Source organism: Sitophilus oryzae, unplaced genomic scaffold (assembly GCF_002938485.1).
Source record: "Sitophilus oryzae breed Bouriz unplaced genomic scaffold, Soryzae_2.0 scaffold_179_pilon_pilon, whole genome shotgun sequence".
NCBI lineage: Eukaryota > Metazoa > Arthropoda > Insecta > Coleoptera > Curculionidae > Sitophilus > Sitophilus oryzae.
Genome location: NW_022146501.1, coordinates 2,133,415 through 2,147,463, shown reverse-complemented (window position 1 = coordinate 2,147,463; position 14,049 = coordinate 2,133,415). Strand labels below are relative to the sequence as shown.

The 14,049-nt window shown below is 33.8% G+C and overlaps 1 protein-coding gene and 1 long non-coding RNA gene across 3 annotated transcripts in view; one reads left to right on the top strand and one right to left on the bottom strand.

Moving 5' to 3' along the window:
- LOC115882669 (autophagy-related protein 16-1) overlaps positions 1-14,049 on the bottom strand; it is a 627,679-nt gene that overhangs the window by 100,472 nt on the left and 513,158 nt on the right. The gene's annotated exons all lie outside the window — the stretch shown is intronic.
- The window catches only part of LOC115882670, a 158,420-nt gene that overhangs the window by 47,769 nt on the left and 96,602 nt on the right, over positions 1-14,049 (top strand). The window contains exon 2 of the long non-coding RNA XR_004050228.1: positions 7,877-7,965. This is a non-coding gene — a long non-coding RNA (uncharacterized LOC115882670). The remainder of the gene's footprint in view (positions 1-7,876; positions 7,966-14,049) is intronic.

Below are 14,049 nucleotides of genomic sequence, written 5' to 3'. Positions count from 1 at the left end.
CAAAAATTCTCCTACCTTTTTATTACTCGTTCTCTGTAGTGATATTCACATACCCACATAACAGAACATATATTATATGACATAACATTTTACATGTTTAGACCATGAATACATTTGTATATATTACAATTCTACGACAAAATTATCGTTCAATTAGCCTAAGCTCTTTGGGAGAACTTTAATTAATTTTATAAATGAAACGCGAGTAAACATTTCTATCATTTACTTTATGGTCCTGCTATTTTAGAGCCATAGATAATAATTATTGGCAAATATCAGCTCAATTAAGGAACATAAAATAGCAGGAAGAAAAAGCAATTTAAGACATACAAATTAAGCAAAACAAGAAAATTTAATGTATTTAATACTTACTTTTTTATGTTTTAACTTGTTTTTTGCTCTTGACGATATAAATGCAAATATACATTTTAATATGTTAAGTAACTGAAGTTGAAGACAAGAGCATATTCTTTGTATCTATTGTTCTCGCCTTCGTCGTCTTTGGGGGTGTTTTAATTAAAGGGAGAAACTATTTTTTAAAGGTTTTGTATTGGCCTGAATCCTTTTACAACCTGCATCTTTGAGATCACAATCGAAAGAGAGCGAATTTCTCATTTCTTTTTCCGGACTACCCATAATCCTTCGAAGTTGTGACACTTCGTTCCGGTATCTTTGGTTGCATAACCAAGAAGCATACCATTTAAATTTAAAACCAAATTTAAAATTATTGAATACTACAACACTCCCCCCTGGCAAAAAGTGTCACAATTTCGTTTTTTTAACACAATACAAAAACAGTATGGATAAGCCATTAAATAACTTAATTATTGTCAAGTACAACACATTTGTAGCAACTTATTAAAGTAACAAAACTAAGAAATGCAAATAGATCTAAAGAAATAAACAGAAAATTATATTTTTCATTTACTTAACTAAAATCTTAAAACTAATAGGAGCAACTTCACATACATTATGGAATAAATGACCGACAATTATTTAATTCGGTTCACAATTTCACTTACGGGCAACAACGGCACTCGCGACGTTTCACTACACGGCGGGGGCGTTGATTTGAACTTTCGTTGGTTACGGGCACGGCAGGAACAAACGTTGGGGTTGGACTAAAGTTGGGGATCGTAGGCATGGTGGTGTCTGAACATTCACTTTTCAGTGTATTGTCCGGCAACTCAGCAGCAATGTCAGGATCGGCTTCAGAATCTGAATACGACAGACTGTCAGTATATTCAGATATGGAATGGGCATCTCTGGAACTTCCAAGAGGGTCAGTAAACTCATCCGAGCTTACCAAAGAAACATTATCGCTGGCTAAATGGATAGTAGGGGCGCCTACACTAGTACTGTCCATCTTCTTAACTGAGTCGGAACGAGACGGGATAAACTGATCCACTTCCAGCTCTATCTCGTTAGGGCAACTCGTTTCGTGAGGATGGGATACTATGGCTACAGCTTCTTCATTCCCTGGAGCAGGTCTAAGGTCATCAACATGAAGTCGATAGGGTTTTCCATCTCGCTCTACATCGTAAACTTCTTTACTTATCAAGGCTAACACTTTGTGCGGTCCAGACCACACTGGATCAAACGGATGTTTGAACTGTCGATTGTCACGTACCATGACAAGGTCGCCTTTTTTGAAAGAAGGTGGAGGTTTAATGGGTTCAGTTGTATACTTGGCTTGGTAGTGTTGTTGGTGCTGTCTGATTTCTTCATGACTTTGGCTCAAGTCACTTATGGGATTCTTGGTTGGTTGAAGACTTACAGGTAGGTTCCAGTCTCCTGGACGTGGTAATTCATATCCTAGTAGACATTTACTAGGAGTGGTATTAATGGCTGCATTTTTTCTTGTTCGTAAAATAAACAAAGCTTGACCAATGTACTGTTGCCACTTATTCTTTGGCTGGTCTGCAAGGAGTGTTCTTATGATTTTCTTAAGTTCTTGGTTACGTCTCTCAACTGGGTTAGCTCTAGCATGATATATTGGACTATACTTCAACTGAATTTTATATTTTCGGGCCATTTTAGTATAAAGTTTAGAAATAAATTGTGGGCCATTGTCAGAAACGATAGTTTGAGGAGTACCAAAACGATAGAATATCTCATTTTCTAAATACCTGACTAGATGTTGGCCAGTTACTTGCTTAAAAGTCTTGGCTTCAACCCATTTACTGAAAATATCTTCTACAACCAGTATATATTGATGGCCATAAGTAGATGGAGGATATGGTCCCATAATATCAACACTAATTTTTTGCCAAGGATGTTGTGATCTATGTGGTCTCAATGGTGCACTGGTCTGCGGCATGGTTTTCATGGATAGACACACAAGACACTGCTTGATGTATTGTCCCACAATCTTATTCATATTTTTAAAATAGAATTTATCGAATATACATCTAATTGTCTCATCTCTCCCAGGGTGAGCTTTATCTGCATGATTATGATAATGAGACATTACCTTGGACCAGCTGATTCTTGGAACCACCAATTTATCACCTGAAGGATGTCTTCTCCAAAGAAGTCCATTATTGACATAAAAGGTATTTAAGAATGTTTGTTCTCTTCGGGATTGAGGGCCATTTGCTGTGATATTTCGCAACTTGGTAATATTTTTTAGGATTTCTTGGGAGGTACCCTGATCTCCAGTGATTTCTTCAAATAAGTCGATAGAAGTAGGAATATTATTTGACACTAAGGATGTAATGTGACCTCTATTCTCAAAACTAGGAATGCAGAATTTGTCCTCAGGTTCTTCCAGGTCATGCTTTCCTTCAGGATGTCTTGATAACAAATCAGGTAATTCATTGTCTTTTCCAGGGACATGTTCTATGGAAAAAGAAAACTCTTGTAACAGCAAAGACCATCGAGTTAACTTTGTCTTGGCATCTTTATTTTTTTCTAACCATAATAAAGATCGGTTGTCGGTTCGTAACAAAAAAGGTCTATCTTGCAGGTAATGCCTATATCTTTTTATAGCCCATACTATACAAAGACATTCCTTTTCATTGACATGATAATGAGACTCGGTTTTTGAAAATGTAGCACTGGCGTAAGAGACAATTCTTTTAGATTTATTCGGGTCCTCCTGATATAAGATACATCCCATACCCTTATCACTAGCGTCAGTTTGTAATACGAAAATTTCATTAAAATTTGGCCGGTGTAAAACCAAAGGTTTGCCAACAAGGCTTTTTATTTTGTTAAAAGCTACATCCTGCTCTTCTGTCCATCTGAATCTAACATTTTTCTGTAATAGTCTTGTTAATGGTGAGGTGATATCTGAGAGATTCGGTATAAATTCGCGTACCCAGTTACAAGTACCAAGAAAAGCTTGTAATTGTTTTTTATTTTTTGGTATTGAAAAATTTAAAATTCCTTTAATATGTTTAGTTTGTGGAGTATTCGTATCTTGTTCTATACGATAACCCAAATAGTTAATGCTTGAAGAGGCAATCTGACATTTAGCTGGTGAAACATGTAAATTGTGAAGCCGTAATCGCTCTAAAACTAACCGTAAATGTTTTTTATGCAATTCAAAATTTGGACTATAAATGATAATATCGTCTAAGTAGACCATTACAAATTTCTGTAAATAACCAGATAGAACTTCTTGTGTCATTAATCTTTGGAACGTACAAGGCGCATTTTTAAGCCCGAAAGGCATCACATTAAAATGATAAAGATGTCCCTCTGGTGTACAAAAAGCTGTATATCTCTTTGAGTCATCAGATAATGGCACCTGCCAATATCCACTTTTTAGATCGATTACAGTAAATATTTTTGCGTCACCTAGATCTTTCATTGTATCTGTGATTTTTGGCAAGTTTGAAGGTTCATCTATGGTTATATTATTTAAAGCTCGAAAATCTATACAAAATCGCGGTTGGGTACCTAGCTTATCTACTAATACTATTGGTGACGAGTACTCACTATTACTCGGTTCTATAACGCTGGCTTGTAACATTTGTTGGATCTGTTCATAAAGTACGGCTTTATTTTTTGGAGAGACTCTATACGGTTTCTGTTGTATTATTTTGTTTTCTTTTAATCTAATAGAGTGTTTTGTGGTAGACGTAGTAGGTTGTAAATTATTAATAGAAAAAAGTTCACTAAATTCTTGAAAAAGGGGATAAAGATCTAATTTATATTGCTCTGGAATTTCTAAATCATCTGGAAGATCAAATGAATGTTTTGACATATTACAATTTTGTCGAAAATAAAATGTTTTTCGTTCTTCCACCCCTGCATATATACATTTTCTACCATAATCTATAACTACTTTATTTTGTTCTAGAAAAGGAGCCCCCAATATTATTTCTTCTTCTAACTCAGAAAGAATTTGAAAATTACAATTAAATTTCGTATTTTCTATAGAAAATTGTTCAGAAACTGACCCAAAACTAGTGATTTTTGAATACCCACACGCAAACAAAACACTCTGTGGTGTCTCTTCTTGCAAAACACTTGAATACTTAGAAGGAATTACTGAAGTACGAATAAAATTACTGGCAGATCCCGAATCAATCAGAGCATTCACCATTTTATCAAAAATCTTAATTTGGACATGAGGTAACTGTTGAGCAGGATGAAAAGTTGAGTTAATTACTGAAATTACTGAAGAATTTTTTTTATTTTGCATTAAAAAGTTAATTTTGTCTACGATTTCTTTTAAAATATGAGTGTGACTTTTTACTACTGACGTTAGTGAGGAAAGGGATGTACTTACTGCCTGTTCTGTCGTTGTTGGGCTGGAGTCTGCTGGGAGGATTGATTGCCACTCACAGCCCTCTGTCGGTTTCCCGTAACATATGGATTTCTAGGGCAATCTCTATGAAAATGGTTATCTCCACAAAACCTACATGGATGAGGTATATTGTTGGTTGATGTTGTGCTCCTATTTGTAACCTTTTTTGTCTCTGCCATGTCACTCTCTACTTGCCCTGCCACTCGAGTTAAGTCTTTCAAATTTACCATATCTGAAACATTTCTAAGGTTAACTCTAATCTCAGGCAATAACAAATTTAAAATAATGGACGTCTGCACCCTCTCTGGAGTACCAGGCATCAATCTTTGAAACAATGCTGCCTTCTTAGCTATAAATAAATCCACTGCTTCATTAATTTCTTGCTTTTCCCCATATAGCCTCGAAATGTTTTTTGCTCTATTCTGCTCATTATCATATTGATTTAAAAATCTATCTACTAGCTGATCATAATTTAAATTTAGAAATTTATAAGGTTCTACCCACCTTTTGGCGTCTCCCGTTAAATGTTCCACCATGACTTCAACCTTTTGTAAATCCTGGTAAATTTTTTGATCATGAAAATGTTGGTTGATACTTCTTATAAACTCTATGGGGTCTTCGTAATATCTCCCAGAAAAGGTTATTAAAAATCTGCTCGAAGCCGACTCTTTCGACTTAAAGGAATCTACCACTTCTTTAAAAGATGACACCAATGCTTGTGATAAATTAATAACATCTATAGACTGCAAATCATTACTATGTTTATACTCTCTTTCCTTAGTATTTACGTTACAGAATGGATTTGTCGATCTATTTGTTGAGGTTGAGTGTAGAAAGGATTCAGCCTTCTTACCTTCATTTTCGTGTGTATTAGGATTCGGGAAATTGTCCAATGTCCGATTGATAGCGTCAGAATCGTCAGAATTATTCTCCTCATCGCCATTTGCCAACATCCCTGTCCTGTCCAAAGTCATCCAAAAATTTTTTCGTGCCGCCATTTTGTCCACCATCAACTTCGCCTTCCCCAAGCCAAGTTAAGTTTTCTTATTTCTAGTTTTTTCTACTAACCTCGTTAATAATTCCACCAACTATCAATCAGCCTCGCGTTGGGCGCCATGTTCTCGCCTTCGTCGTCTTTGGGGGTGTTTTAATTAAAGGGAGAAACTATTTTTTAAAGGTTTTGTATTGGCCTGAATCCTTTTACAACCTGCATCTTTGAGATCACAATCGAAAGAGAGCGAATTTCTCATTTCTTTTTCCGGACTACCCATAATCCTTCGAAGTTGTGACACTTCGTTCCGGTATCTTTGGTTGCATAACCAAGAAGCATACCATTTAAATTTAAAACCAAATTTAAAATTATTGAATACTACAACACTATGTTCTAATATTTCGATGATATATGGTAAGTGATGTCGTATGGCTTGGAAATACAGGGTGAGTCTTAAATAAGTGCAAATATTTTCAGGGCTGCTCGATAAAAGAAATATTCTCTCTTTGTCGTTTTTCAAATAACTCCAAAATAACCGAGTTATTTTACTCTGATTTAAAAAAAAAAATTTTTTGCTTAAATTTTGAGAACCACTGGATTTTTTCTGGGTTTTCTAATATATAAATATTAATAATATATAATATTATAAAATATTATGTTTTTTAACTTAAAATTAAAAAATTCCAGATTTCCAATTTTTATTCGCGAAAAAACCTCATAGCTCCTGGAAAAAAAACTTGCAAATTTTGTTTAAGTGCAAACCTAAGTCACTCGATTATTCAAATCCTCGGCATGTCTCGAGGATGTTTGTCAATCCTCGAGGATTACTCGGCACGCAACTATAATAACACCATGTGTGGCGTACACGCTAAATCGAAAATACAAGGCAATTTATACTGAAATCGTTTCAAATGAAAACAAGTAATTTCCCGAATTACTTGTTTTCATTTGACTTGAAAGATTGTCAAAGAAATCTCAAAATAAGAGTTAAAGAAACAAAAAGCATGTTCCTAAGCGTAGCCTGTAAAAATGTTATTTCTCACATCAAATTATATACACGAAAATATAAAAAAATATTAAAAAATCTATTTAAAATAGGTAAATATTTATTTTTGTTACAATATAATTCAGGTTTCTCATGTACATGCTAACCATGTGCGAACAAACAGCAAGCAAAATGCGCCGAGCATTATTCGGGTATCAATCGATCGATAAAATTATATGACCGAGGATTCCTCGGATGATCATCCGATTATTGGAATCCTCGGGGATAAATACTCGAGGATTGAAATCATCCGATTATTCCCAACACTACCTATGTATGTTCTAGGATGTATTTGAGGAAACTATTTTAACTTCTAAAGGGTGGCTCAAAAAAGTGTGAATGGATCGGGATGTTTTTTTTTAACGGAACACCCTGTATATTATTGTATATTAGGCGTCCTTTCAGATCACTTTATATAATCCTAAGATATGAGTTAATATAATAAATAAAAATATATATTTTTCAACCTTTCTAAAAAAAAATTATAAAAAATAAAAGAATTGTCCTGAAATAAAAACTATATTAAGTATTTACTTTAGATAGTCTGCACTTACTTTTCTATAAAAATGGTAATCGTAAATCATACAGGATATTCAAAATTCTACGCCAAACTTTCTAAAATATTAAATAATTTTTCTTCGTTTTTTTTTAAATGCAATATATTCTGAATCTGCATAAAATTTCCTACAAATGCTGAAATTTTCATAATTTTATGTCTATGTTTACCATGTTTCCAACGCCTTTGAAAATGTTTAACAAATGCCAAAAAATGGGCATTTTGTCGACTTTTTCTATACATATTGCCCCTACCCCTCCCAGACTCAGCCTCTAAATACTTCACTACAAATTGTAGCAATACTAGCTATATTTTTTTGACACAATTTGCTGTTACTATATACTATTAATAACTGAGTAAACTGAGTTGGGGAAGAAAGATAACATAGCTAATACACCAATTGTGTGTCATATTTTTACAAAAATCTAAGATCAATGATGAGTTTTTTTCTTTTTATATGTTTTGTTTTTCAGTGATAAATATTATAGTTTTTATTATATTTAATATGGAATTTTCTCTTTTTAGGTATAATCTCGTACACGAATATAGATGGAAACGAATGAAAAACGCTCAGACGATGGTAGTTCTTCGGGTACCGTGAGAGACAAACCGAAGTAAGTCGTATTAAGCGTCCGATCCGTATTTATTGGCGGCTAAGACCGGGCAAATTGGTCGCAAATTAGAGCGATTCGACCTAATTGGTCGTCTCGTGTGCTCCGAGGATGATACCAGCCATGCCAAGTTTACGTACCTTTCCCTAGAATCAACGATATTTTTTTTACGAAATGAAGTTTGCAGGTTTAGGACCAAAAAATGAAAAATCTTTTGTTTTGAAAATTTTTATTTTTATTTTTTTTATGTGGTATTAAAAAGTAAGGTGCCCGTTGACGTAGAGGTACAGGCTCTCGTCTATCAATCTGAAGGTAGTGGGTTCGATTCCCACACCCGGCATTTCATCAGCCGACTATTTTTATTAAAATAAAAATAGTTTGGGTACCTAGGTCGACTCAGCCTTAAATGAGTACTTGGGATTCACAATCCTGAGGTAATAATAGGCGGTTGAAGCGTAGTGCTAGCCACATTACCTTCCTTGTATACCGAACGGCTCTAGTATGGTAAGCTGTACCTTGCTCCCAAGGCGTTAAACGTTATATACGGGAGCTATTATTATTATATTATTAAAAAGTACATACAACCCTAAATTTTCACCCTTCTACCATCAACCTCTATTTTTTAATAGCCATATTAGTAAACTGAGTTTTTTTTTAATAATTGAGACTATAGTCATATGTGCGTCTGGAATAAAAAAATGTTGAACCATCAGATAGACATTTGGAGAAACATCAGAGTTGTTATAAAAAAAATTGAAAAATTTACCACCCTGTATATCAAAAGTTATCATATTTAGGAATAAATAAATAAATAAATAAATGCCTTTATTGTCAAAAAATTTTTCAATTTGTAGACAAAGGTAAACTAACAAACAAAGTTAAAAAACAAGGTAAAAAAACAAATTATACAAAAAACAACATTGGCTAAATAAAAAAGTTTACTGGTTTCTCCAAACCAAACATTAAAAACCCGAACATATCTGTTAAAAATCTGACAACGCCGAACGATTCCGCGGAGGACGAACGCACGGAGGGACATAATTGAAGGGCGCAATCGACGCAGAGCGTTATAACTCCATACGGGCGAATTAAGCAATATAGATGTACAGGGGGAGAGCGAGTAATGACAGGTTGAGGAATAGTGGTCGAGAGTGGATTAAAACGCCGATCGTAATAAAGAAGATAAGAAAAGAATCCAGCTAAAGATTCTTTGCGCGTGCAATTCAAATTTCGATTTTTTTTCGATGAAAAAACTCATTGAGGATTACAGGTTGCAGTATTCTAGATTAAGAAATTATAGAATCTTCTTCTTCTTCATATATTAGGACTAGGTCCTCTTGGTATCATATTTCTATGATTTTCCTTGGTCGTAAGTCCTGAGGAACTTCTTCGAGTGTCTTAATGGGTGTTCTAACAGGCCATTGTAAGATTAAGAGGAATCTAAGAAGCTGTGTGTAGATTTTATTAGTATAAAAAAGAAACAATAGAACACATTTTATGTGTTAGAGCTTGGCAAATGTGCGGTTTTTTTGTATCAGTCAATGATAATAAGGCCATTGACATAAAGAATTAATAACACAAATATGGAGGGTTGGTTCGGTCAACTAGCTGTAAGACTTTTTAAAAGTACAGGACTAGAGAATGACATTTAGAAATCGGAAGAGGATCACAGTAGATCTGGAAAGGTCACAATCGAACACGCCAATAGTCACGCCAAAAAATAAAATTTAAGTATCATAAAAGCACTTAGAGGTAACAAGTGTATTAAAACAATTGAGACGTCAAGTTGCAAAACCCATCTTATCTCACAAACTTTGTTTAGAGATAATAAGCAAAAACTGTTTTAATAAATTTTTGAAGCGCTAATTTTCAAAAAACGTGTCCATTGTGTGGTATCATTGTTTTGTATCTCAGTTTTATAGAAATAAAAATTAATATTTAATTTTTAAGCAGAAAAACCACAAAAATAATTCGGAGAAGGCAGGTTTTGTTGCAGTATGATGCATATTGGCGGATTTTGATACAATATGATCAAGAAAAACCGGCCTCAGCGATGACTATAAAATGAAGAACGCTGTCATTTTATACATAAATTAGCGTGTACCAGCGACTTCGTTCGCGTCGAATTAATCATTTGTAATGGTGATGATAAAGCAAAGCAAGAATTTCCATTAACATAAAAACTGGATAAAATTTTCTCACATTTATGTCAGCATGAGAAAAAACAATATGGCGATATTATTATATAAGTTGGTAATATTTGAGAGGTAGTTTCATCTCGTTGGAATTTGACTTTCGAAAAATCCGTTTGCCAAAAATAAGCTTTTTACGTCAAGCAGTTTAAGCAGAATCGTGGTTAAGAAATTTCAAAATATGTAAAAAACCAAATAAATTATGCTTGTCTAAGCGTTTTCCCGAAAGACTAACCGTTTTTTAAATAACAAATATTGTAATATTTGAGGGGCGTTTTCACCCTCTTGGAATTTGAGATTCGAGAAACACCTCCTTATCGAACCTCTACACCCCACAGTCAATCCGTTTACCAAAAATCAGCTTTAAACGTCAAGCAGTTTCAGCATAACCGTGGTTACTCAACGGTCATATTTTATGAAACACCCTGTATAAATTTATAAAAAATCTTAAAGTATGTAAAATAACAAAATAAAATATACGTGTTTAAGAATTTTTCCGAAAAACTCATCGGTTTTTAAATAAAAAATATTTTAATATTTGAGGGATAGTTTCACCCCCTTAGAATTCGAGTTTCGAAAAATCCCTTCTTATCGAACCTCCACACCCTAAAGTCAATCTGTTTTCCAAAAATCAGCTTTTTACGTCAAGCGCTTTAGGCAGGATCGTGATTAATCAATGACCAGATTTCTCGAAACACCCTGTATACATTTTTTAAAAATCTTAAAATATGTAAAAAAACAAAATAAAATATACGTGTTTAAGCGTTTTTTCGGAAACTTGACCGTTTTTTAAATAAAAAAATATTGTAATATTTGAGGGGTGGTTTCACCTTCTTGGAACTGGAATTTCGAAAAATCCCTTCTTATCCAACCTCTACACCCTAGAATCAACCTGTATGCCAAAATTGAGTTTCTTACGTTGAGTGTTTTAAGCAGGATCGTGATTAATCAGTATGTCAGTCACTTAAGGATTTTATATATCAGTATAGATTTATAATATGAATTTACGATCGATGACGTTTCCCATATTATGGAAAATTTCACGGCATCAAAGAAGGCTGGGGAATGACAATGGATGATAATTTTGGCGAGGTCATTCTCTGGAAGTCATTTAATAAAAATTCTCAAAAATTAACATTAATGATATAAAAAAAATAAAAAATATTTTTTCTCGAATTTTAAACTACACCATTTAAAAATCATTTTTACTGAATATAAAAATTAATTACAACTCGCAGCAAACGCCATTAAAAAAATAAAGAAGAGCACGGGCCAAGTAATGACATCTAGGGCTTGACTTCGCCAAAATTACTATAGATTGTGATTCCATTTCATTGTAGATAGACTGAAGTCAATTATCTTAGGCTCAATTCTAGATTCGACGCCAGCTTCAAAGTCAAATACAAATATTTCTTATAAAAATAAAGAACTGGAAACGAAAGCGACGCGGCAAACAATCGCAATATAAACTACGGACGCATTCAATACGAGTTTTTAATAAGCTGTTTAACGCTATTGCTCCATAAACGATTCACAATGCAGCGCGCGTTCTCTCTAACGGTTATCAAAACCGAAACAATGGCGATGGTATATTGCCCGCATGGTGCCCACGTTCGTCCAGGGTAAAAACGGAGTTGGAACCACCTATTAAGGCGACCGCAGATGGTTTACTATGTCGGGATAGTCCTGTTTAGTTTTCTGTCGATGAAGAATATCCGACCGTATAAAGTCAGATAGCTTATCGAAATGGAAGAAATATTATTCAGAAAAAAATAGATTTGTATTGAATTTCCTCCTTTTAACAAAATGTTTTGTTTGTCACAATGTCACAATTTTCCAGGCGAAAACAACGGCAATACATTAAGGTAGGTTTCCACTGAGGGAACATTGAGAAAAATTTCTGTTGGAGTATGTTTCTATTTTTTGCCACATGTTTAACTTATAAGCAACACATGTAAACTTTTTGTTTCCACTTAGTCGACTAAACAATTTACGTTGTTCCTGGTAACTTGTGCAGTGCCATTTAGTGTTTCCACCTGATTGCAACATAGTGTAGAAATATGGATGCAGACGAAGAAATAGCATTGGCAGCTGCGGCGTATATAGTATTGACCACGAAGAAAAACGAAAAAGAAAGCATACGTGCGTTGGGTTAAGCCAAGTCTTCAAAAAAGAAAGCAATATGGTGGCGAGCAGCTCTTCAATGTTCCTAAAGGATTTTTTTTTGCATTGCATTTTTTTGCACAATTTGCGCATTGTGCGTTTTTTGGTTCGTTCTCTGTAGAACGGCGCTGGGCGATTCCACAAACAATACATTTTTTTGTTAATTTTAAAATGAGACATTTTTTAAAATATTTGTACTTTTATTTGTAGTATAATGCCTATAGTACATAACAAAACTAGAATAACTTAACTTTCTAATCTAGTGCTCCTTGAAAATAGTCAGAACAAAATAATTTTTGGTTTTCACAGTGAAATTCCAGAAAATCGCTTTGTTTTATCAAGGTGGCTATGGATAAAAAAGCTGAGCAATGTGCTAACGCTGTCAGTTTTGTTTGCGCTTCTGTTTGAGTGATAGAATTATTTTGTTGTTACTCTTTCCAAGTAAGTATATTTTGTGATAAAATATTATAACTAAATCTAAATTTTATGTCCCGTTAGTAAACAAAATATACAATAAATTTATATATAGGGATACTTCAACCCAAGAGGTTTTTACATAAGATAAAAAATATAAGATTTGTGCGAACAAATTCTAATGTTTAAACTCTTTCTTTTTTAAAGGTTCTAGCTTTGTTGTTTTTTTAAATTATTTTTTCTTCCGTTAGTAAACAAAAATTATATTTTAGGATGGGAAAAAATAGTTTCGAACGCAAACAAAAAATCAAAGCCTGTGTTTCGAATTACAGAAAAAAATTTATGAAAATGAAAATTTAAAACAAAATTATTTGAGAAATTGTGCTAAAAATCAGAGAAAATACAGGGAAAAACTAAAAGATTTGGCCAAAAATAATAACGCATTGAAAGTGGAACTGAACATTAAAGAAAAAGAAAGAAAGCGGCGCTATAGGGAAACAAAACGAGAACGGATTTTACAGAACAAAGAAAACATATTGCCCTATAAAACGGCTCAAAGCCTTGGAAAAGCTGTAAGAGCGGCAAATAAATCACTTCCTTTAGATAAAAATAAGAAAGTGGCCGTTTTAAGACATATTCTGGAAAAAATTGAACCAAATTTAAAAATGCAAAATATTAGCAAATTTACCAGTCCATCAATTGATAACAAACGCAAATTTTCACAGGAGACAATTGAAAAAATTCAGAATTTTTATTTACGAGAGGATATCAGCAGGGTGTCTCCTGGAATGAAAGACCGGGTGAAAATAAAAAGAGGCGATCATGTCGAATACGTTGCAAAAAGATACATGTATCTTACTATAAAAGAAGCCTTCCAGATTTTTACAGAAGAGAATCCAAATACTAAAATAAAACTAAGTAAATTTTATGAGCTCAGACCATCAAGCATCCTGCTTAGCAGCGCAATGCCACATAATGTGTGTGTGTGCAAATATCACGCGAACGTTTTTTACATTTTGGAAGTTCTTCAGAAAAACATCACAACTTTTCCTAAAGACCACAAACGTTTGATTTCTGAAATATCCTGCAATTGTACACAGGGATTGTGCATGCTGAACGAATGCAGTAAATGTAAGGAAATTGATTTAACCTTTTCCTGTTTACCACTGATATTTGATGGAGAAAGTCCTGTATCAGTTAAACAGTGGATTACCATTGAGGGCCAAACAAAGCTTGTAATTCAATGTGAAACATTAAATTCCACAATTATGATGCTGGAAAATCAATTACCAGCGTTTAGAAGACACCACTTTATCAA